Here is a 25,008-nt window from a genome sequence, read left to right on the forward strand (position 1 = left end):
TTCACAAAAATAAGAATCTCTCTAAGAGTGCCATAGGTTTGCTCTGTTTTTAATGCCCTTCCTCACATTTCAAAATTACTTTGTTTGATTCTTTCAAACTCAATGTGTTTAACCAGGGAGCTTTTTTTAGATTCCAGAAACGCTGTCTGTCGCTTCTGGCCCAAGCTCATATGCACTTCGGATGGCTTTCTTCACCATCCCATACTGGCCAGATACCTCCACTGATCGGGATGCAAATACCTACCAGCTCTGTGTGGATCAACTAAATCCACATGGACACTGATCACTGCATTTGTTTAGCCACTTTCTCAAATGAAATTAAAAAGGCTTCCCCATCCTTCTCATCAAATGTAGACAATGCCTGCATGTATCTAAACAAAACCCCATCAGGCTTTTGGCTACTAAAGGGTTGCTCATCCTCACTATCCTCCTCATCCATCCTACGATCTACCTTCATCTCCATCTTCTATGTCAAATTTCCTCTCTAATTACCAACGTTTGAAGTTGAAAATCTCTGGTTTTCTTCTCTCCTTTTCTCTCTTTATTCTTCATTTCCTTTTCTTTTATTTCTACTTCTCATTTTTATTTAAATGGTTTCAATTCGTTCTCATGTTCAAGGCGCCTCATTTCAAATTGAATTCGAGCCATTTCCAAAGAGTCTGATGGCGGTTCCACCAAATGTAATTGCCGAGCTAAAGCTGTAATTATCTCTCATTTTCTCACAGACAAGCACAACTCCAACTCCAGTTTGTCTGTCAATTGCTACAGCTTTGCCTTCGTTACATTTTGTAAAACCCACAACTTCACTTCGTCCACACCCAGAGAACTCTCAGTGATGGAAAGAATCTTTATATACAAAACACGTTTTAAACCAACCGAATTCAACATCCGCAACAACTACTATACGTGACTTTTGAACCCAATAGCCTCCATTGCATACTCTCCAGTGTCTGCATGAGAGTTTCCTCCAACAATCTAAAGATGTGCATATCAGGTGAATTGGCCATGCTAAATTGTTTGTGGTTTTCAGGGGTGTGTGGGTTAGATGGCTTAGTTGGGGTAAATGTGTAATAATAGGGTAAAGGAATGTTTCTGGGTAGGTCACTCCTCGGAGGGTCAGGGTGGACTTGTTGGGTCAAATGGCCTGTTTGCACATTGTAGGGATTGTAATTCAAACCCAATTTTGTATTATCGATTTAGAACCAGACAAGAGTCCTCAGTTTGCTGTAGACCAACCAGACTGCCTCAAACTATTTCAAGAAAGTCGCTTGGATGCCAACATTTTCTTATTTTAAAGGCAGATGCGAAGTGGAATTTCCAGATATGATGCTACTAGCCAAACCACTCACCATTAATTAAAACACAATATATGTAAACACTCTAATGAAAATCCATACAAAATGAAGAGTATTTGAGCATAACTTAACTATTGGAAACCTTAACCGAACAATGAATACAAAGCCGTCTACAAATGAACTGTTCCAATATACTAACATCACCTAAACACACCCCATGGTAACAAGGAGCATTCAGACATGCAGTTCTCCAATCCAGGAGGAAAGAGCATCAAGTGAAGCTTCAGAGAGAATAGCAGTTAGGGATAATTTACTGAAGCTTCCAACCTTTCTGGGACACAAGCACCTAATGACTTACAGCTATAAGGAAAAAACTAGAAAGCCTGCTCTATGCGAGCTGGCCATTGTTACTACTATTTATTAAAAACCCCAAAACCCTGAAAGTTATTTACTAGAGATGTTTACAGTAGGCAGTTTGGAATTTAAGATCTCTTTTTAAAAAAATATAAAATATCCGTTTTTTTAAAAAAAAGTGACAGCATTGTCAGACATTTTAGATGCCTTGTCCTTTAGTCAATGGGTTACTGATCGCAAGGTCACCTGAGTTGGCAAACACAGGGACACTCCAAGTTACAAGGATGTGTCGCATGAAATCTGAAACACGCTTGTCCATGGGCCATCACATGGGACATACCGGAAAGTGTAAAACAGCCTGACACACATCATTTCCTTGTTTCTGAGCTACAACAATGCCAGCACTCGATACAAAGTATAGACAAAACCCAAGGCCAGGGAAAGATACAGAGGGACAGAGAGATTCACATTAAAGACAGAAACAGACAGTTAATTAACTGAGAGGAGGTTGTGGAAATATGGGGAAAAAGACAGCAGTGGGACCAACTGGAGAAGTGAGATCTTCGAGAGTAAAATTACAAGAATGAGAACATTGAATAAAGGCATTGCCAGATCAGCTGAAATGGTTTGCTACACCAAATTCCGAATCTGCTTGACAGAACACCACAAACAACATAAACTGGGACAAGATGACAGCCCAGCATGGAGAGCTGTGCATACCATGCGAGTGTGTTGCTCAGTAAACTGCACTATCTGTCCAGTATGGAGAGCATATGCTAACTATACTCACATCAGATTACTGTTTCCAATGAGAGTGCGTGTATGCGTGCGATAGACGTGGTTGAATGCGAAACTCATTGTTTGAGAAGGAACGCACATGGAGGAAACTATTTTAATTACAAACAACTGGCAGGCTTTTGGATAATTGACAGAGAGAGAAGGAGAGAATTTTCATGGACAGATGAGGTAACGTGTTTGAAAATGTTCAAATAAAGGCATTGCCATGAGAATAGCAATATATATCCGCGTGCACATGAATGACAGATGGGAGGTTGGTGTGAGTTCGAATCAGATTTGCTTCAACAGGTTTGAAGCCAGAAGCGTCAGCAGCAGATTATTAACTTCATTAAGACTGTATTTTATAACTCAAAGTTCAAACAGGAGCTTGATGGTGTCAGGAATCAGCTCATGATCAAAGGGATCTCCTACAGTTGTGACTTGTCTGCTTCAGCCGCAGATATTTGCCAGGGATGGGTTGGGAACACTGGAAGGAAGTGGAGTTTGTAACCAGAAGAGTAGGCAGTGACCTCCATGCTCTTAATATTTAAATAACAAAGGCAACGATACAATGCATTGCGGTTCTCCGCTGAAACTGAGTAGGTCAACATAAAGACCCATGAGTAACATTGCCAGAGCCGAGAGAGGCAGTAATTGAACACCTTCATTGATGTAGTTCGTAGTGGTCTGGAGAATGAATATCTGAATTCAGAGTTTCAACAGGAACAATAACAGTGGCAAGACGTGTAGACTATATGAAAGAACAGTAATACAGTCATAACTAGTTTATAGAAAAAAAATGGACAGTGACACTTACCAGGAACACCAACGACAGCCAGGAAGGGATAATAAAAATATTGAATAATGCAAAGAGCGTAATAGATCCGCCATGATAATGACAACCAATCAAATGCAGAAAGATACCAAATATAATCGGATAAACTCCTGTCTATTGTTGGAATATTCCAGTCTAATGTTCTCAGATTCTGATCCATTGTTGGAATATTCCAGTCTAATGTTCTCAGATTCTGATCCATTGTTGGAATATTCCAGTCTAATGTTCTCAGATTCTGATCCATTGTTGGAATATTCCAGTCTAATGTTCTCAGATTCTGATCTCTCCTCCCCCTCTGTCTGGATCTGCTGATCAGTGCTGTTGGTGATGGTCCCGCTCATGTTATGGGATAACACAATAAAAGGCGCCCAATTATTATTAAAAGATGGAAACCCTCCACTGGGATAATTAGAATCCATGGAGATTGGCATTAATCACCGTCACTGAACAAATAGGATCAGTTAACCAGTTCCATACATCACTTTTAATATCACTATAAAAGGGAACATTTCCCGGTTTTGGATGGAGTGGATGAAGGTTGCTGAGGGATGGACCATAAATCTTTCAATTTTTATTTCTTTTTCCTTGCATACGAGATTATTAACAGAACACTGCAGGGGTGTATATGTGTTCCACTCAGTTTATGAAAGGAAGCAGTTATAAAATAACACATCGGCTACATTAAAAAAAAACGTCAGGTGGGCAAGTTTCTAGATGCCTTAACCTACCATATGATACTTATTGACCAGTGTGAGGCTACGCCGGATTTTAAATGCACTGTTTTCAAATCCTTTTATAACCTTGAGACAGGGCACTGAGACTGCTGCTCAGCAACAGGCCGAAGCAATTCTGTCCCTATGGGCCTCTTACAGAAGGATAGGAGAAGGCCATTCAGTCCATATTAGCCTGTTGTTACTTGAAAAGGTGGAACTCTGGAATATTAGCACACTTTACCAACAAAATCATTCAAAAATAAAAGGATTTGTTGCTGCAGCTGTATGAGGTGTCACTGAGAGGGCACCTGGAGTTCATTGTTTCTGTAACCGAGAAGGGATGGTCCTCCATCAGATACAGTTTACTGGCTGCTTGTAATCCAGGGGTTGATGTGCTATTTAATGTCTCGTGGCGTTATACAGGGACAGGAGGGTCCCATGCAGCCTCTCGATCCTGTTACAGAGGGGAAAGAAGTGTTTATTAAACATTTCAAGTCTGTTACGCATAAATATTACGTTTAAACTAGTTATGGAATAGGAAAGACCTGATGTAAACAATAAAGTTCTAACTTTGAACAAGACCAATTTTGAAAGTGTTAGGTGAGTCCTGTGAAAGGCTGATTGGGATACCCTATGGACGGGTAAAGGGATGGTTGGAAAATGCAAGACAATCAAAACTTGGTTTTAGAGAGTGCAGAGCCAACGTGTTCCCATTAGTGAGAGAGGCAAAGCTGGTAGGTGCAGGGAGTGCTGGATGGCTAGATATATTGATGCTCTGGTCAAGATAAGGAAGGAGGCATATGAGCTGGAATCAAGTGGATCCCAAGAGGAGTATAAGGGCAGTAAATGTAATGTCAACGAGGAAATCGGGCCAGAAAAATGTGAACACAAGTTGGCTTTAGAAATAGGGTTAATGAGGTATTGAAGAAATTCTACAAATCTTTTAATGGCAAAAGATTAACTTGGGAGAGAATAGGGCTCCTTAAAGATCAGTAAGGCTACATATGTATGGAACCACAAGAGATGGGAGGGATATGAAACGAGTAGTTCTCCTCAGTATTTAATGTGGAGGGAGTTACAAGAGCGAGAGAATGAAGAAATATATAATGATAACTTGAAAAGTGTCTATATTACAAGGACGTGTTGGACATTTTAAAACACATAAAGATGAACAAATCCCTGGGACTGATCAGTTATATCCCAGACGTTTGTGGGAAGCTAGGAAAGCCATTGCTCTGCATTTTGCTGATGTATTTGTATCATTGATTTCCACAGGTGAGGTGCCATAGTACTGGAGGGCTGCTAATGTAGTGTCATCATTTAAGAAAGGAAGGAAAAACCAGGTAATTATAGACTGGCCAGCCTGACGTCAATGGTGACTAAATTGTTGGAGGGGTTTTTGAGGCAAAGGATGTATATGCATTTGGAAAGACAAGGACAGAAGAGGGCTTTGCACATTGGAGATCACGTCTCACTGATTCGGTGGAATGTTTTGAGGAAGGGATGAAGACGATTGATGAAGGCAGGACAGTGGATGTTGTCTTTATGGAATTCAGTAAGAAAACCAAAATGTTCTACATGGTAGACTGGTTAGCAAGGTCAGACTGCCTGGGATCCAGGGAGAGCTCGCCATTTAGATTCAACATTTTCTTTACAATTGGAGACAGGGCGTGACAGTGGATATTTGTTCATTGAACTTGGAGACCTGTGATCAGTGGTGTGCCACAAAGATCAACAGTGGGTTCACTGCCTCTTGTCACTTATACAAATCATTTGCATTTGAGTATATGAAGTATGGTCAGTAAGCTTGTAGATAATACCAAATTTGGTGGTGTAGTCGACAGTGAAAAATGATATCTCCGAACAAAGTGAAAGTTGATTAGGTGAGCCGAGGGGTGGCAGATGGAGTTAAATTTAGATAAATGTGAGATGTTGCATTTCGGCAAGACAAATCAGGTCAAGACATGTAGGTAGGGTTCTGTCGAAAGTTGCCACTCAAAGAGAACTCCATTGAAATTATAGAATTCCTCCAGTGACGAAACAGGCTATTCGGCCCATCGAGGCCACACCGACCCTCAAAACAGTATCCTACTGGAGAAACCCCTACCCTGTCCCTCTGATCCTGCATTTCCCGTGGCTAATCCACCTCGCCCATGCATCCTGGGTACTTGTGACAATTTAGCATGGCCAATCTACACTTGCCGGTATATCTTTGTACTGGGGCAGGAAAACGTAGCACCCGGAGGAAACGCACGCAGACATGGGGAGAATGTGAAACCCCACACAGGCAGTCATTCAAGGATAGAATTAAACCCAGATCGCTCTGCTCTGAGGTAGCAATGCTAACCACTGAGCTACTGTGTCACCTTGTGGTGCAGGTTCTCCGTTCCTTGAAAGTGCCGTCACAGGTAGACAGCGTAGTGAAGAAGGCAATCCGTGATCTTCCCTTTATTGGTGCGTGCTTTGAGTCTCAGTGTTTGTACAGGACATTGGTTTGGCCACGTTTGTAATATTGCCTTTAATTCTGGGCTCCCTGCTGTCGGAAAGATGTTGTCAAACTAGAAAGGGTACAGAAGAGATTTAAAAGAATGTTGCAGGTGTTGGAGGGTTAGAGTTACAGGGAGAGTTTTAATAGGCTGGGAGTATTTTCAAGTGTTGTGGCTGAGGGGTGACCTTAAAGAGGTTTATAAAGTCACAAGGGGCATAGATAAGGTAAACAGTTACCCCAGGATAGGCGAGTCGAAAATTACAGGACAAAGGTTTAAGGTGAGAGGGGAAAGATTTATAAAGGGAAATGAGGTACAACACTGTCAAAGAGAGACTGCTGTGTTTATGGACTGAACACCCAAAAGATGTGGTGGAGGCAGGCACAGTTACACCATTTAAAAGGCATTTCAATGGGTACATGCATGGGAAGGGTTTAGAAGGAGATGGGCCAAGTGCTGGCAAGGGGGACGAGATTAATTTAGGATATTTGGTCAGAATGGACGACTGGATCGAAGGGTCTTTTTCCGTGCTGTACATCACTGAGACTCTGTTGACTCTTGAGTGTGTAACACAGGAACAGGAAGAGGCTATCCAGGTTCTGAATTCTGTCAGTCAGCTTGTTTGCTCAATTACTGACAAAAATACATCATTCAGATTTTGATGGTGTTTTACAGCAACAGGAGAAAGACTTTTAGTCAAGAGAAGCTGTAAGGAATGTGAAGAGACCATTCAGTCCCTCAATTCCATTCCACAGGAGCAGCAGTTGAGCACAGAGCGATTGGAGCCTGTTAGTCAGTATTAAGAGGACGACATCGATTTTCACAAACTTGGGATCAGGAGGCATCACTCAGTTGCTCAAGACTTGGAACAGGAGGCAGTCACTCAACAGCTCGAGACTGGGACACAGGAACAGGAGGTAGTCACTCAACTGCTCGAGACTGGGACACAGGAACAGGAGGTAGTCACTCAACTGCTCGAGACTGGGACACAGGAACAGGAGGCAGTCATTCAACTGCTCGAGACTGGGACACAGGAACATGAGGCAGTCACTCAACAGTTAGAGACTGGGACACAGGGATAGGAGGCAGTCATTCAACCTCTCGGGACTGGGACACAGCAACATGAGGGCGTCATTCAACTTTTTGAGACTGGGACACAGGAACATGAGGGAGTCATTCAACAGCTCGAGACTGGGAAACAGGAACAGGAGGTAGTCACTCAACTGCTCGAGACTGGGACACAGGGACAGGAGGCAGTCATTAAACTGATCGAGACTGGGACACAGGAACAGGAGGGGGTCACTCAACTGATCGAGACTGGGACACAGGAACAGGAGGGAGTCATTCAATTGCTCGAGACTGGGACACAGGGACAGGATATAGTCATTCAACTGCTCGAGACTGGGACACAGGAACAGGAGGGGGTCACTCAACTTCTCGAGACTGGGACACAGGAACAGGAGGAAGTAACTCAACTGCTCGAGACTGGGACACAGGAACAGGATGTAGTCACTCAACTGCTCGAGACTGGGACAAAGGAACAGGATATAGTCACTCAACTGCTCAAGACTGGGACACAGGAACATGAGGGAGTCACTCAACTGCTCGAGACTGGCACACAGGAACAGGAAGAAGTAACTCAACTGCTCAAGACTGGGACACATGAACAGGAGAGAGTCACTCAACTGTTCGAGACTGGGTCACATGAACAGGAGGCAGTCAGTCAACTGCTCGAGACTGGCACTGGGAAATCTGGAGTCTTGTGAGGCCCCAGGATCCTGTTACTCAGGAACAGCAGGAGGTGACTCACTCCCCACCAGCTTTGGGCACTGGCGGGGGTGGGGGTGTGGTGGTGTGGAGTTTGCCTGTTACAAAGAGAAATAGATGAATAACTTGCATTCGTCCTCCACATAATCCTGCCCCACCATTCATTAAGAGCACGGCTGATCTGATAGTGATTCCCTCATTCCATTTTACGGAGACCCCCCTCTCTGCAGCCTCTGCTCCATTTGTTGGTCACGTTGCAGACGCAGATGCTGTAACCACAGTTATCATCACTCATCCAGAGGGTCAGGTCTAATCAGATGAGTCAGGATTTGAAGGGTCCAGTCACAAGAATGAAAACACAAAATAAAGGCGTTGCCAGATGTTTAGTTCTCTCACATTTGCAATCCAACTCACATAACCAACCCATCCATTGTACGTTCAGGATGGAGCACCGTATAGATCCAGCTAGCGTATAGCTGAAAGCAACCCAGCAATGTCCAGAGTGGAATTCTGTGCAGCCCACACCGATGCTTGATCTATAATCCTGGGCTAAATGTCCAGCATGGGGAGCTGTGCAGACCGCACTGGTTCATCCATATATAAACCCAGACTGTTGCAATGTTCGGTAACACTGTGTTAGATCACTGCCCAGTGTGGGGAAACTTGCGGCCAATGCTGGCAGTAACAGGATGCGTAGCTCCCATTCATTCACAGCTTTATATCTCCATTGCGCCTTGACAAGGGGTACTGTGGGTGTGAAAATCACTGAAAGGGAGAGATGTAAATTGAAACAGTTTCAATATCAATTGTTCCGATTCAGGCGCATACCACTCCAGTATTTAAAGATGAAACAACTGAGATAATGTTGAGTGAGGTTTTATGTGTGCTGCAAAGAAGTAAGAGGGAGTTGGTGATGTTATAGTGATTGCACTATAAACCTCCAAATAATCAATTGGAATTAGAGAAACAAATATGCAGGGAGACTGGGGAGACTTGCAGGAGCAAAAAGGAAGGCTCAGGTTCAGGTAGCTGGAATCAATGGAATCTCTGGAGAGAAAAAGAATGACTAGAGAGAAAATAGGTCGTCTTAAAATCCGAAGTGGGCATTCATGTGTAAAACCACAACAGACAGGCGAGGTCCTCAATTTCCCCTCTGTATTAACCACGAAGAAAGACATGAAGATCTTTGATCTTTTGGGGGGTGTGTGGAAGTTAGGTTAGTTGTCATATCTTGGTACCGTTAATATCATAGTAGAGGTGCTGTTGGACATATTAGAATGCATAAATTCAGATAAATCTCTTGGTCCTGACTAGATATATCCAAGAGCACTGCAAGAGGCGAGAGAAGACAGTTCAGGGGCCAAGGTCCCGGAAGACTGGGCAGTAGCAAATGTTGTGCCCTTATTCAAGAAGGGCTGCAAAGACAAACCTGGGAAGTATGCACCAGTAAGCTTCACATCTGTTTTCAGTAAACCACTTGAGAAGGTTCTGAGAGATAATGTATGCATGCATTTGGAAAGACAGAGTTTGACTTGGAGCAGTCAGCATAGCTTTGTGCATGGCAGATCATGCCTTACACATTTCGTTCGAGTTTTTTGAGAAAGTGACCAGAACTTTTATCAATGGCAGGGTGGTGGACATAGCCTATATGGATTTCAGTCAGGCCTTTGATAAGGTTACACATGGTAGGCCGCGTTGGAAGGTTAGATTGCATGGACTCCAAGGTAATCTGGCAAATTGGCGACACAATTAGCTTGACGTTATGAAGCAAATGGCTCTGGTGGCGGTATGCTTCTCGGACTGGAGACCTGTGACTAGTGGAGTGCCTCAGGGGTCGGTGCTGGGCCCATTGCTGTTTGTTATCTATATCAATGATCTGGACGATGGTGCACAATGCAAGGTTAGTAAGTTTGCAGATGACACCAAAATAGGAGTGATCCAATGAGGAACATTACCTGAAATTGCAGCAATACATTGATCGGAAGCAGAAGTGGGCTGAGAAATAGCATATGGAGTGTAACATAGATAAGGGTGACGTCATGCATTTTGGAAAGTCAAATCCAGGTAGGAGTTGAATGATGAATGAGAGGGCCTTAAGGAGTGTAGTGGAATATAGGACATTAGAGATCAGGTGCAAGGTTGTCTGAAATTTGAATCACAGATACACAGTTCAGTGAAGAAGGCTGTTGGCACACTGGCCTACATCAGGGCATTGAGTATAGAAGTTGGGACGTTATGTTGCAATTATATAGGATATTGGTAAGGCTGCAGTTGGAGTATGGCGTTCAGTTTTGTTCACCTTGCTCTAGAAAGAATATTATTGAACAAGGAAGAGCGTAGAAGAAATTTCAGAATGTTTCCTGGGCTAAAGAGTTTAAGTTATAGGGATAAGTTGGACAGGTTAGAACTTATTTATTTGCAGCCTCGGAAACTGAAGGGCTTCTTATCGAAGTGTATATAGTTCGTGAGAAGATCTGTAGCTCGGGTTTTCGTTGTTGTGGTTCTGTTCACCGAGCTGGGAATTTGTGTTGCAGATGTTTCAGTGGACAGCTGGAACTGACAACTGGGAGCGGCAGATACCACTATTATAAATGCTGGAGGAAACATCACAGAAGTGCTTCACATGAGGCTCCCAAGCACTGAGGATGTCACCTAGATATGGTCTCTCTAATGAGAGTTCTTTGGGACTCTATTCTATCAATGTTACCACGTTAAATTTTTAAAAATGTAATTCTATTGAAAAGAGATTTTTAATATTATAATAACTCAATAACAACACAACTCAAATAACTGAACAAAATTAAACGCATGTACATGAACATACAAAACAAGTTAAAAACACTAAATTGACAGAAGAAAAACAAACATAAACAATAAATAATGAATAAATAGTACAGCTCAGCATAACAATACAATAACTCTCGTTCTTATACGCATTTTTATGTTCATAATTATTCCTTGCTGGATATTAGATTCATTAGATAATATCATTATGGCTATATAAAAGCCCTTCTTAATGTGACAGATACACCTGCATTGTGGTAATCGAAAAAGGGCTACCATGTCTTATATAAATCTCTGTTTTTTGAAGCACCATACTGGTGAGACAGTCCAAAGGGATATTCTCCATGAAGAACTTACGACGACACAACAGACCGGGGTTTGCAGACATCCCACACAAACAGAACATGTTTCCTAGCACAGAAAGTAAGGATATTTTTTTTTTTCCTCATGTGCATCTGTGTAAGGGACCATGAGCAGGCCCAGGAAAAGAAAAACTCGGTCCATCTCCAATTCAGTCCCCAATACCTACTCTATCACAGCTACCACAGTGCTCCAATATATATGAAGCCGACAGCAGGGCAATAAGCAATGAATAAGAGTACCTGTAGTCATTCTGCATTTACGACATGCTGAAGATAATCCCACTTCGCATTTTGAAAGGCAATGTGGGGTCAGATAGACCCTATGAAGAATTTTCAACTGCATGGAATGTGTCCTATTACAGATCAAAATCCTTTGAGCATTTTCACAAATATCCTCCCATGTCTCCGAAGTGTTCTGAACCCCCAACACTCTCTCGCAGGCATCAGAAAGCTGCACAGTCTCGTCTGAGGGGACACACTCCAACTAGTGATAAAGAGTACTGACAGAGAGTGTATTCTAAGCAATAAGCACCCACTTCTCTCTATCGGATCTGTAAGAATCTGTTAAAGCTGCATTTCTTAAAAATCAAATCTCTGATCCGGAAAAATAACAGAAGACATCTTCAGTAGGTAGTCCATACTTACGAGTTATTTGATCAAATGATGTCATTCGTCCTCCCCCAAATAACATGTGGTGGCTCAGTATTTAGCACTGTGGCCTCACAGCACCAGAATCCAAAGATGTTCAGGTTAGATGAATTGGCTATTGATAAATCACCCATAGTGTTCAGGGATATGTAGATTGGAGCATTAGTCAGGGTAAATATAGGATGGTAGGGGAATGGGTCTGGGTGTGTCGAAGTCGATTTGTTGGGCCCAAGGGCTTGTTTCCACACTGTAGGGATTCTATTAATTCTAAATCACTCAAGCAAGTTCCCCACTGGCTTCCCACAGTTTAAACATGGAATCCATTAAGCCCGGTAGACAACTCGTTATATCAATTGTAGGGGTAAGAAACATGGTTTTGGCTGTATTGCCCTCGATCTGACGCATTGTCATTCATGTTGTAACAGGATTGATAGTTACTGGGTTATGAGAATACTCCACAATGTCATTTTTTTCTAAGAAAAACAGACTAATAAGGGTTCATTTTCTCTGAGAGGGTTCAATATCTAACCATAGTGACGCTGAGTCCTCAGTGGCTCATACACTAACATAGGATAGTAAAGAGCTTAATTGATAGATTTTAATCTGGGAATCTACTCCTCACACTCTGTGGGGTTATTGCAGTTTGGTTAACTTGATAAAGAGTCGCTTATGGTGCCAAGTAAAAGAGCTAAACCAGCCATTAAATCTCCTAAACATCTGTCTGGGAAAGATTAAAGGAAGCATTCACACGGGGTCTAGCAAATAAGGAAGGACATTCATTTGAAGAACAGCTATCCGACCTAGCCAGGATGTTGGAAGTGCATCCCATTTTTGAAGGTCTTGTTTAATTTTGTCAAACAAATGGACATAGTTCACATTAAATAAATGATCAAAGACGGATGTAACGAATATACTGAAATAGGGAAACCACCCCCGTACCATATAAAAGGAAACCAGGATTTGCCTTCAACATCAGGTATTTCCCTGGACCTCCCATAGGGATGGGCACAAACTTTGTAACATTAATCTTATAGCCTGAAAAGGTGATAAGCGAATTAATGCATTACATCACGTGAGCTGCCGAAACTGTGGGATTTGACAAAAACATAAGACCCTCATCTGCATACAACATAATCTTATGTTATTTCTATCTTACTTCTGGGGCAGGAATGTGGGGATAATATTCCCAATTGTATAGGATGCCATCGAATCTAAGATTGTTGCTGGGATGGGGAAGAGATCAACCCTCATGTGCCATTTCTGCGGGTTAAAGAGAAAATAAAATCCCTACTTGTGAGGTATATCTGCCTCCAGACATCCTCCAGCTCTAGTTCTGCACACAAATCCACTAATTGCTAACATTATAATGAGGGTATTAGGGACATTTGAACACTCTGTCCACCGTGGGGCCATAAGACAGTTGAAATCTCCTTCTACAATTATGTGCCACGATGCAAGATAACTTAATTGGGAAAATGCATCCACCAGGATTTTAGGATTGTGCACGGTTGGGGGTGGGGAGGCAATAAACATTCAAAATACTGTATTACATCCCATGGTTCAAGACTTTGGGGATGATGATCCTCCCGTGAGTTTATAATACAATCTACTAATTTAAATGGTGTATTAAAAGACGAGAAAAAAAAACCCGATCAAACCACCCTGCTGAAACGTCAAATGTTCCTTGCCATCAAGGTGCATCTCCTGCAATTGGACAACATTCACCCTCTCTCTTTTTGAAGACTAGAAAGTACATTTTCCCTCTTGACTGGCAGATGGCTCCCCTTAATGTTCCAGTTACAACATTTAAGCACATCATTATCTATAACTCATTGTAGCAACATTTCAATTTTAGAGTTTCACATCGAATTACGCATCCCTAATGATTAATGAAAAAAAAGGACTCATTGAGCCTAAAAATTGTACCACCTAAAACTACTACAACTAAAAAGCTCTCAAAACTTTCCAAAGCTAAACACAAAAAAAAACAAAGAATGAAATAAAATCCAAAATGCGAATCACACTCGATTGGGGAATTTACCGCCTACTGGGGACGCTTACATATCTCAAATCTTTATCTTGTGCCCTCTACCAATATGGAAACCTGGGCAATTAACAACAAAAATCGGGCTTGAACTGCCCTGCGGTTGGCACTTAGTTATCTCAACTACCTTTGTAACACCCTCCAGCTTGAGCTGCACCCCAGACACAAGCAAAGAAAGAGAAAAAGAGTAGTAATACTAATGAAGAAGTTAAAAGTGAGTACTCAACCCAGTCACGGCTATAATTTAATACTGGTTAATACCAGAAAAATCCAACAAAATCTCTTTAGGAGAAACATGATTATCTAAATATCCAGCTTACATTAAAATGTCCACAAAGTTTTCGCTTTCTCTGGAGAGTCACACGAGTTTGTTGAAATCCATTGAAATCAATACAGAGCACCGCTGGGTACCGTAAGGAATACTGAATCCAGAGTTCCCTTACTCTTCTCTTGATCTCATCAAAAGATTTTCTTTCCTGAATCACCGTCGCTAAAATGTCCTGAAAGAACGTAATCCTGGAGCTCTCGTGAATAAAACCCATCAGATCTTTCCCCGGGTTCTGAAAGCTTCCACCAGTCTTTGTTTGTCCCCATAACTATGTAATCGCGTAATGACAGGATGAAGGCGTTGGTCTGAGTCTGACCTCCGTGCCGTAACCCGATGAACTGTCTCAGTCTTCGCCCGTCCCTCCTCAGTTTCGAAGTGAAGGGATCACTGCAGCCAGTTCTTGAACAAAAACTCACCAGTTGACCACCTTCTGTCCGCTCCAGCAAACCGACGATGTGAATATTCTTCATCCTACCCCTGTTCTTGAGGTTGTCATCTTGTTCAGTTAAGGTGCAGACCTGTTTTTCAAAGGCGAGGATCCTCTCCTGAGAGGAATCGATCACAGTCTCTGTCGCTGCAGTTCGGCCCTTGAAATCGTCTGTTCTGTTTCCAGGGCTGTCAAGTTGCTGCTCATGTTTCTGGAGCACGGCTGAGAGCGGGTCTAGCCACGGCTGAACTGTTCATCAATCATGGCTTCAATCATTTCACGTAACGTAGTGAACTCAGTGACAAGGCCTAGTGAGTAACTGGGTGCATCGAACGAGCAGAGTGGGTTGCAGCTACAGCCTCAGGTATGGTCGATGCTTCTGACGGTGCATCGCTTGTTGGGACTTACTCGATCCTTTCCCGTGTTTTGTCATTTGCATTTGACAAAACGGGATTAGTAAAGATTCTATCGCTCTTTTAGTGTTGAAGTTTAAGTAAACGGCTTGTTTGGATGGGTTAGCGAACCACTTTGCCCGTGTGTTGATGCAGAGCCCAGCAAAGCAGACCTTCCGGATCGCCGCCATCTAGTATTCCCCCTTCACATTTTATCGATATTATCATTTCATTTTGCATTATATTCCTGCAGGTTCTGAAGCCGTGTTATTTGATACCACTGTTTACATTTCCCCCCACCCTGCACATTGATGCCCATTCCTCGATAATCCTTGATTCTGTTGTTATTTATGAACCTTCCGTCTGTGCCTCAAAAGAAAAATTCAATCTCTCTGCCTCCATTGCTCCGTGGGAAAGAGTGTTCCAAAGACGCACAGCACTTTGAGAAAACAATTATAAACATTATGATCTGAGTGTGAGATTAGTTTTTTGTGTCTCCTTATTTGAGAAAAGATATGATTACATTGGAAGCAATTCAGAGATATGTCATTACACGTATTCCTGGAGTGAACGGCTGATAGTATAAAGGCTTTAAAAGGTTACTCTTGGAATGAGAGAAAAAAAACATACGAGACCTTGAGGAGAGTGGATCAGGTATATATACACTGAGCGTTTGTATCGTCCAAATTTGTTGTCATTGTCATAGAACCTCTACAGTGTGGAGGCAGGATATTTCGTCAATTAAGTCCACACTGACCAAACAGCAAACAGCATCCCACCTGGACCTGCCCCCCAATTTTATCGATGTAACCCTGCATTTCCCATAGCTAGTAAAAAATGAGGTCTGCAGATGCTGGAGATCACAGCTGCAAATGTGTTGCTGGTCAAAGCACAGCAGGCCGCTGCATTTCCCATAGCTAACCCACCTAACCTCCGCATCCCTGGGCACTATGGGCAATCCACTTTAAACTGCACATCTTTAGACTGTGGCAGGAAACTGGAGCACTGGGAGGAAACCCACACAGGCATAAGGAGAATGTTCCACCTCCACATAGAGGGTCGCCCGAGGTTGGAGTTGAACCCAGCTCCTTGGTGATGTGAGGCAGCAGTGCTACCCACAGATCCACAATATTCCTCCGTTAGTTCTGTTAGTAACTTGTGACTGACTAAAGAAATCTGCCTGACTTGTTCTTGTTACTGAACCTAACCCAGTCTGAGACCTTTATCATCGGCCATATCACCAACCTGGTTACATTTAAAGTTTGTTGTGAGCAGTGAGCAGTGGGACTAGAGAAGGAAAGAGTGACACCCTCCATCCTCAGTCACAACTGGAGTGAGAAGAAATTCACAAAGTGGGAATTCATTCACGTGGGAATCCTCTTTCCCAGAGGTTTGGGATGGCTGACTCTTTGTATTATATCGAGGCTGGCTTTGGCTGATGTTCCATCAACAGGTGAATCAGGGATAATGGTGCATGGAGAGAGAAGTGCAGCTGGGACTACAATGAGATGAGTCATGGCATACTTTACTGGTGGAGTAGTGTCAAAGGGCCGAATGGCCCCCTCGTGTCCCTCAGTCTTATGTTCTCATGTTCCATTCGGCCCTTCGGATCTGCTATATAGCGGCAGATCGAGGCCACTCCGATGGTTAGGTGCAGTTTTGGAAATGGACTTGGGAAACCGAGGCTGGGTCAGGAAGTGACACTCACCCCCAATCCCTGTTTCCAGGCTTCCCCTCTCCACAACGTCTGCGCCAGATGTGGGTCGTATTACAGACCCAGATTTACTGTGAATATAGCCCCCATACTTCACTAAGGGTTAATTCAAACAAATCCTCTGCTCATCCGAATGTAGTATTACACAACACAACTTCCGGGATAATAACCAGTTACTTTGCAAAAGCATAACATGTAAAATTATAAAGTAGGAACAAGAGTAGGCTATTTGGCCCCTCAAGCTTGTCCTGTCATTTAATAAGAACATGGCTGATCTACTCCAGGGCTCAGCTTCACTTTCTTGCTGACTCCTTGTATCCCTCCACACCTCTCTGAGTTTGGGAATTCCAGACATTCACTACCTTCTGAGAGAAGACATCACTTTGCATTTCAGATAGAAATCGATGTTCCATATTCGGTATCTATGTCCTTGAGTTCGAGACTCCACCCAGGAATGGTAACAACGTCTCAACATCTACCACGTCAACCCCTCTCTGTGTCTTGTATTTTCCAGCAGAACCACTCCTCATTCATTTAAACCCCAATGAATAATCGCCTCACCATTTTAGAGATTCCCAATAACACAAACCTTTCACCCCAGGAACCCGTCTTTTGAAACAATCTTACTTGCTGCATCAGCATGCTGACTTTATGTTTCATACACTGGAAGACTCCAATCCCTTTGTACTGCTCCTTTTCTGAAAGTCTTCTCCATTAAATACCAGCTTGTCTTTTGATTCTCAGTGTCATCCACAATCTCGGATGTATGTTGCACTCAACTCCCTCCTTCGGTCTATCAGTATAGATTGTAAAGAACTGATGCCATCAGGACTCATAGCTGTGGTACTCCAGCAGATACAACTATATCATGAAGATTAATTGATCCTGACTCTCCGATTTCTATGTGCTAACCAATCATCATCCCATATTAATTCATTATCCATAATCCTACGAGCTTCTGTCTTGTGTAAGAACTTTTATTTTGGAATACCTTGTGAAAAAACCCTGGAAAGCCTCGTGTCTACCAGATTCCCTTCATGAAATCCGCTTGTTACATTCTCAGGCCTCTCCAGAAATACTTTGCATAATTTTACAAGTCAAAGTATAATTTACTTTTCATAAAACCACCCGGACCCTGCATGAAGCTTTTCTAAATGTAGATGCTGGCCGAGTTTTCCAAATTAAGCTCGTCCCATCTGCTTTCATTTGGCCCTTATGCGTCTAACTCTTTCCCATTCATATGTTTGTCCAAATGAGTTTTAAATGTTGTAGCTGCACTGGCATCTACCACTCTTCCTCTGACAGCTCATTCCATACCCAACCAACCTCTGTGTAAAAAAAGTTGCCCCTGCGTTCCTTTTAAATCTTTCCTCTTTCACCTTTAACCTATGCCTCCTATGGCTGAACTCCCACATGCGGTTGGAAAGGTCTTGGCTATTCACCCTATCCATGTATCTCATGATTTTACCACCCAACCTCCCACACTCCATCTGATACTAACTTCAAGAACAAGCATTTAAAGATAAGCACTGCAAATTTGAAACAATATTAAGCATGACAGGTAAACAATACTCAGCGAAACTTCGTATGGTGATTTGTTTTTTCTCCATATTACAACACTAAGGCAGCATGAAATGCTTACTAGTGCCAATAAGACGTCAAGTACCTCGATTCATTTGTCTAAAGTGGGCGATGATCCCGACAGTGAAAAAGTATCTATGGCCAGATCTATATAATGCCACATAGTCAACATTTTACCTCCTGGCCTTCCTATGACATTGTCTGGTTGTGATTTCTATATCTTGCACTCAATAGAGAGAACCCCTTTCCCCACATTCACAACTTAATTTAAACGCATTTTACGTCATCCACTCGTTCACCTGTGCTAAAAGCCCGTTTATCTTTGCCACACCCTCTTTTCCCTGTCACCCATCCTCCACATCTGACAAGGGATTAAGAATCCCATTTTCCAATTCTTTTCAGTAGTGACGAAAAGTCACAGTTGGCTTAAAATGCTAACACTTTTTCTCTGTCTCTGCAGATGCTGACAGACCTGCTGAGTTTCTCCAGAATGAATAGGCACAGAACAAAATTTTAACTAAACAAATAATTATGGATACTGTAAATAAAAATACAAAAATTGCTGGAGAAACTGGGAGCTCTGTAAAGGGTCACTGGACCTGAAAGTTTAACTCTGCATTCACTCCAGAAGATGCTGCAACATTTTCAGTAGTTTCTTCAGCAATTTCTATTTTTGGAAAATTTCCAAAGAAAGAGGTCAAAGATGCTCAAACATCCTGTCCAGCATGGCGTGCCATACACTGGGAACTGAACAATAATGCATGGCACTTACTCCCCCGTTCAAATCCCCCTGAAATGAAGGTGAATACACCATTTATTGATCTACCTGCTTTCTACTCCTGCAATATTACTTTCACTGACTGGTGTACAGGGAGATACAGATCATTTTCAATGTTACAGCTCCTCACTTGCTGGGTCTATATACTCTGGTCAGCGTGCCAATACCATTCCAAATATTGACTCCTGACTTCAGAACTCACTGCCGGACATGGACTCGGAGGGCTGTGCAGAAAAAAAACCAAAAATGCAGCTAAAGTTCCTTTATAGATCAACGTGTTTCAACCACTCCCTTTGCAAATGATAGGCTTCCATTCTATTGTTTCCATCAAAGTGCACAACATCTAATCTCTCCCATTGCTCTCCATCGACCACGTATTTGCCCAGTCTCTCCTCTTGTCTCAATCACCTTGGAGTCTTTTTGCATCTTCCTCATCCACTCGCAATTTGACATTATTTAGTACTGTCAGCAGACTTGGGAATATTGCATTTGAGCCCCTCAATCAAAGACATGATGTGTATTGAGAATATCTGGATGTCAAATCTCGATTGTTGTAATATTCTCTAAGCCTTCCATTAAAAAAAAAACGTGGTTTTATTCTTACTCACTGTTTTCTGCCAGCTCTCCCATTCTAAAATAATGACCATATATTAGCCCCAATTCCACAGAATTCGAATTTGCACAGAAGGCTAGGGGCTTTATCAAAAATTTTGCTGAGATTCCAGTCGTATTGCATTGATATCTTCGCCATACGTTTGCTAAAAACCACTTTCCCAAATATAATTCCCATTTCATAAATCTCTGTTGACTTTGTCAATACCCATTAATTTCAGTCCAATATTTTTCTCTAAAACTGTTTAGCTGCGAATTTAGTTGCTATTCCCTTTTTCACACCAGACTAAAGTTCTCTAGCATTTCTAGGAAGTTTTCTTTTTTTCTTCTTCTGTGAAGACATATCTGAAGTATTTATTCCATAGTTCTGCTATTTCCCTGTCCTCAATTATCTGGTATCAGACTGTAAGAAAGCTGAAACTTTTTCTCTTAATTTTGTCATTGACATATTTTCGAAAGATATTACAAGTTCACTCTTATATACTTTGATGCATATTCTTCAGAAACCCATCAATTCCTATCTTAAGCCATTCAACGACTGACCTTCCACATCCATACAATATCAGAAGCACAGTCTCTGTTCCATCAGAAGTACAGCACGACCTAAATTAGGCCCACTTTCCAACACAAGACCCGTAGTTGTGAATCTTTTGGCATTTCAAATGCACAACCATGTATTTTATAAAGGTTTCGAGGTTACCATGACAACTTCCCTCTCAAGAAGTGCATTCTGGACCCCAACACACTCTGGGTGAAAAACAGTCCTCAAATCCTCACTAAACCTCAAACCGTTCACTTTAAAAGTGGTGCCATTTGACTAAAAGGAACAGCTGCTGTCTATCCCCCCTGTCCGTGTTGCTTATAATCTTATCCTTCTGAAGCACTGACTCCTCAGCCTTCTCTGCTCCAACGTAAACAACCCGAGCTTATCCAGCCTCTCTCCATAGCTGATATGCTCCATCCCAGGGAGCATCCTGGTGAATCTCCTCTGCACCCCCTCCAGTACAATCACATCCTTCCTGTAATGTGGCTTTCGAAGCGTTGCTTCTTCACCAGGTCGCTTTGATGAAGTGCCTCGTAAGCTAGTGCCGCCGAGTAAACCTTTTGGACTATAACTGAAAGTTATGCAATTTTTAGCTTTGTCCACCCCAGTCCAACACCAACACCTGCGAATCAGAATTAATAAGAGACACAGCATTGATCCCTGTGGTACACCATTAGACATGAGCCTCCAATCACACAAACAGCCTTCTTCCACCACCCTCTGTCTCCTACCAATAAAGTCGATTTGGATGCAACTTGGCAAGTCACTAATGAGTCCTACCTGTTCCCTGGTGATTCTGTTCTACTGGATACACTTGGAGAATATCAGGAGATTCTCCCTAATCTTGCCTGTCAGTAGGTTTCCATGCCCCTGTGTTAGTCAGTCCCCTCCAAGTGATGAATTTCCTCCTTACTGCAGTATTACCTGGCCTGTCCCAGATCCTGCCATTATTTGCTTTCAATGTGGAATAGGCAGCGAGGGAAGCATTCTGTTAATTTCCAAGTTGTCATATGTTTTGTGAATTTTCTAAATTTCACTGAGACCCACCTGTCATTCTTTGAAGCTCAAGCGAACACAGGCCGAGTTTCCTCATCAGGCAATCTCACCATCTGAGGGATTAATCTGGAGAATGTCCATTGCTCATCCTCTGTGGTCAGTATATTCTTTCTGAGATTCGGTCACCAAAACTGCACACAATACTCCAGATACTGTCCAATCAACAAGCTGTGAAACTGCTTCAACATGTCTTTACATCACTGTTCTGAATCCCTTAAATGAAGGCGAACCAAACTTTAACTTTCCACTTACATGTATTCCTCCAAATACCCTTCACATTCATTGCATTTATGAACTCACTGAGTTCGTATAGAAACCATTCCGAAAATCCAGTATATACGACTCCTACTGGTTCCCCATGATCTAAGCTGTAAGAAACAACTTCAAACAATTCTGAAGTTCATCAAGTATGATTTCTCTATCAGGAATGCATGCTGATTCTCTCCATTGTTGCTGTCAATTTCCAGATATCAAAAGTGTCATCCTGTGTCATAGATTCTTTAAGTTTCCCTATAGATGTCAAGTTTGTTCGTCTGCAGTTCTTCACACTATGTCTGTTTCCCTTCGTAGCTGTTTGGATCCCTTACATTCATCGATAATGCTTGCATTGCGCTTATCCACGATAGTTTCTGGTCTCTGCTGAATGTACAGGAAAATAAAACAAAGTAATCGACAGTGCAATTAATACTACTATTGGTGATTTATTTCTGACATTTTGATAGGAAGTACATCTGTTTCGTCAGACCTAGCAGTGCTCAATCCAGCTCCATGTTCAAGTACTACCTTGTTACTGATATGAATTGACTCTATGTCTTTAGCTGCAGAAGTCCGATATGATCACTTGGTATTACTGGGTGATGTTCTGGATCTCCCTCCATGAAGACAGATGTAAAGTAACTGGTTAGTTCTCGACCATTTCCCTGTTCTCCGCAATGATCTCTCCTCTCCCGATTACAAATTTCCACATTTGACCTTGCTTTTATTTTGTTTCATTTGAAATATAGATCAAAGACTGATGCAGTCGTTGTGTTCCTTATCAGTTTCATGGCCTTCCTTTCCGGATCGTTAATTTCTGAGAATTCTCAGCTTTCCAGAATATCTGGAATTCTTCTAAAGTTACTTCCTATGATTAATATATTTTCTAATTTGTTATGTTAACCATCAGTTTGTCACTTTCTCACGCATTCGTCTTTGTACCTGAAATAAATAGAATTATTTTTCAGACCTTGCAGTCTTTCTGAAAACTCCTGGTCCTGACCAGATATATTCAGAAACACGGCAGGACGACAGGGAAGAAATTGTGGGAGCCCTACTTGGCTCTTTTCTATCATTGCTGGCCAACGAGTGAGGTCCTGGACGACTGGAGGATAGCGAATGCTGAGCCAATATTCAAGAAAGGCTACAATGATAAACCTGGGACCTGAAGACCAGTAAACCTAAAATCCAGTGGGTAGGGTTCTTTAGAAGATTCAGAGAGATTGGATATACCTGCATTTGGAAATACAGGGTGTGATTCGGAGTAATTTAGAATGATTCTGGAAAAGCACAGCAGGTCAGGCAGCATCCGAGGAGCAGTAATATCGATGCTTCGGCAAAAGCCCTTCATTAATTTCAACACGGCTTTGTGCATGCCAGATCATGACTCGTAAATGTCTTGGAGTTCTTTGATGAAGTGAACAGCAACGTTGAGGAGGTCTGGGTGGTATATGTAGTCTATATGGATTCCAGTGAGGCCTTCAGTAAGGTTCCACATGGTACGCCGCTCTGGAAGGTTAGATCACGTGGGATTTGGCAACGAGGGGGAGCTGGCAATTAAGATACAAATTGGATTGATGGTAGGAGGCAAAGAGTAATACTGGAAGAATGCTAGTCAGACTGGAGCCCTGTGACAAGTGGAATGGCTCAGTGGTTGGTGCTGGGACCACTGCATATTACGTATTTGTATGATTTTGATGAGAATGTGCAGACATGGTTTGCAACTTTAAAGACGAAACTAAAACAGGCAGCATCTTGGAGAGTGAGGAAACTTATCATAAATTTCAGGAATTACAGCAGTAATTTGATCAGCTGGGGAAGTCGGCTGAGAATTTGCAAATGAATTTTAATATTGATCAGTGCAAGTTCTTGCAATTTAGAAAGTCAAATCAAGATTGGAGTTTCATGGGGAATGGTTGGGACCTAAGGAGTGCAGTGGAACAGAGGGACCTTGGGATTCAGCTGGAAGTTGGTTCAGAGGTAGACAGTGCACTGAAGAAAGCTTTTAGAACAGTGGTCTTAATCAGTGTATATCACTGAGTATCAAACTTAATGAGTTACGTTGCAGTTATACAGGATGCTGCTGAGGCCATATTGTTAGCGTTACATTCAGTTTTGTTCACTTTGCTGTAGGAAGGATGTTATTAAACTGGAAAGAATGCAGAAAAAAATTATAAGGATGTTACCAAGGACTCAATGGACTGGGGAGAGGTTGGACAAACTGGGACTTTTTACTTTTGTGTGTGTGAGACTGAGAGAGGATCATATCGAAATCTGTAAGATCATGGCAGGCATGGATAGAGTGAATGTGCCCAGTTTTTTTTTACACCAGGGTTGGGCAATCACAAACTAGAGAGTATCAGTTTAAGGTCGGAGGAGAACGAATAAAAGGGAACCTGAGGAACAATCTTTTTACACACAGGGGCTGGTACGCATATGGAATGAGCTGCCAGGGGAAGTGATTGAGGTGGTTACATTAACAATCTTTAAAAGGCATTTGGATAAATACACAGATAGGAAAGGATTAGAAGGAAACTGGGCAATGGCAGGGAATTGGGATTACTGAGGATCGAAATTTTGGTCGGAATAGATAGTTTGGGCTGAAGGGCCTGTCTCCGTGCTGTCAGACTCTTTGACTCTAACAACCATTGCTTGTCTCCCACTGAAAGTTATATTGTTCTTTCCCCATTCACTGGAACTATTTTGACCCTTTAGCCTCCAGGCTTCCATGATGTTAAACTAGAAAGTTCAAGCATTCTATATTGTATGCAGACGCCATATAAAATGCACCTTATTAATGTTATTATTCCTTAAAAGCTGCTTCAGTACAAGGTTATTAATTCGTCATTCTGACCACACAATACCAAATCCAAAATAACCTTCTCTCTAATTTGCTTCACAACATAATTGGCAACCTATCTCATATACACTTACGGAATTTATTTTTCACAACATGAGCAGTCACTAAGTTTATGCAGTTTAGATGCAACTTGAGACAATCCAATAAGATTGCAGTATCCACAATACTTGCCTATCTAATTTCCGAAGCATATGATGCTAAGATTTTCTGCTAGCTTTTGGTTTTGATATATAACATACCAATATTTGCTACTCCTTGTTATTTGTAAGCTCTACCTAAACTGATTTTGTGGAAGCTGAGGGAAAGGTCTGTGTCGTTATTAGTGACAGATTTGGACAAGGCATTCAGGGAGCCTCACCTCGACGCTGAGATGATCTGAAGAAATGTCCTGTAATA

Source organism: Hemiscyllium ocellatum, chromosome 5 (genome assembly GCF_020745735.1).
Source record: "Hemiscyllium ocellatum isolate sHemOce1 chromosome 5, sHemOce1.pat.X.cur, whole genome shotgun sequence".
NCBI lineage: Eukaryota > Metazoa > Chordata > Chondrichthyes > Orectolobiformes > Hemiscylliidae > Hemiscyllium > Hemiscyllium ocellatum.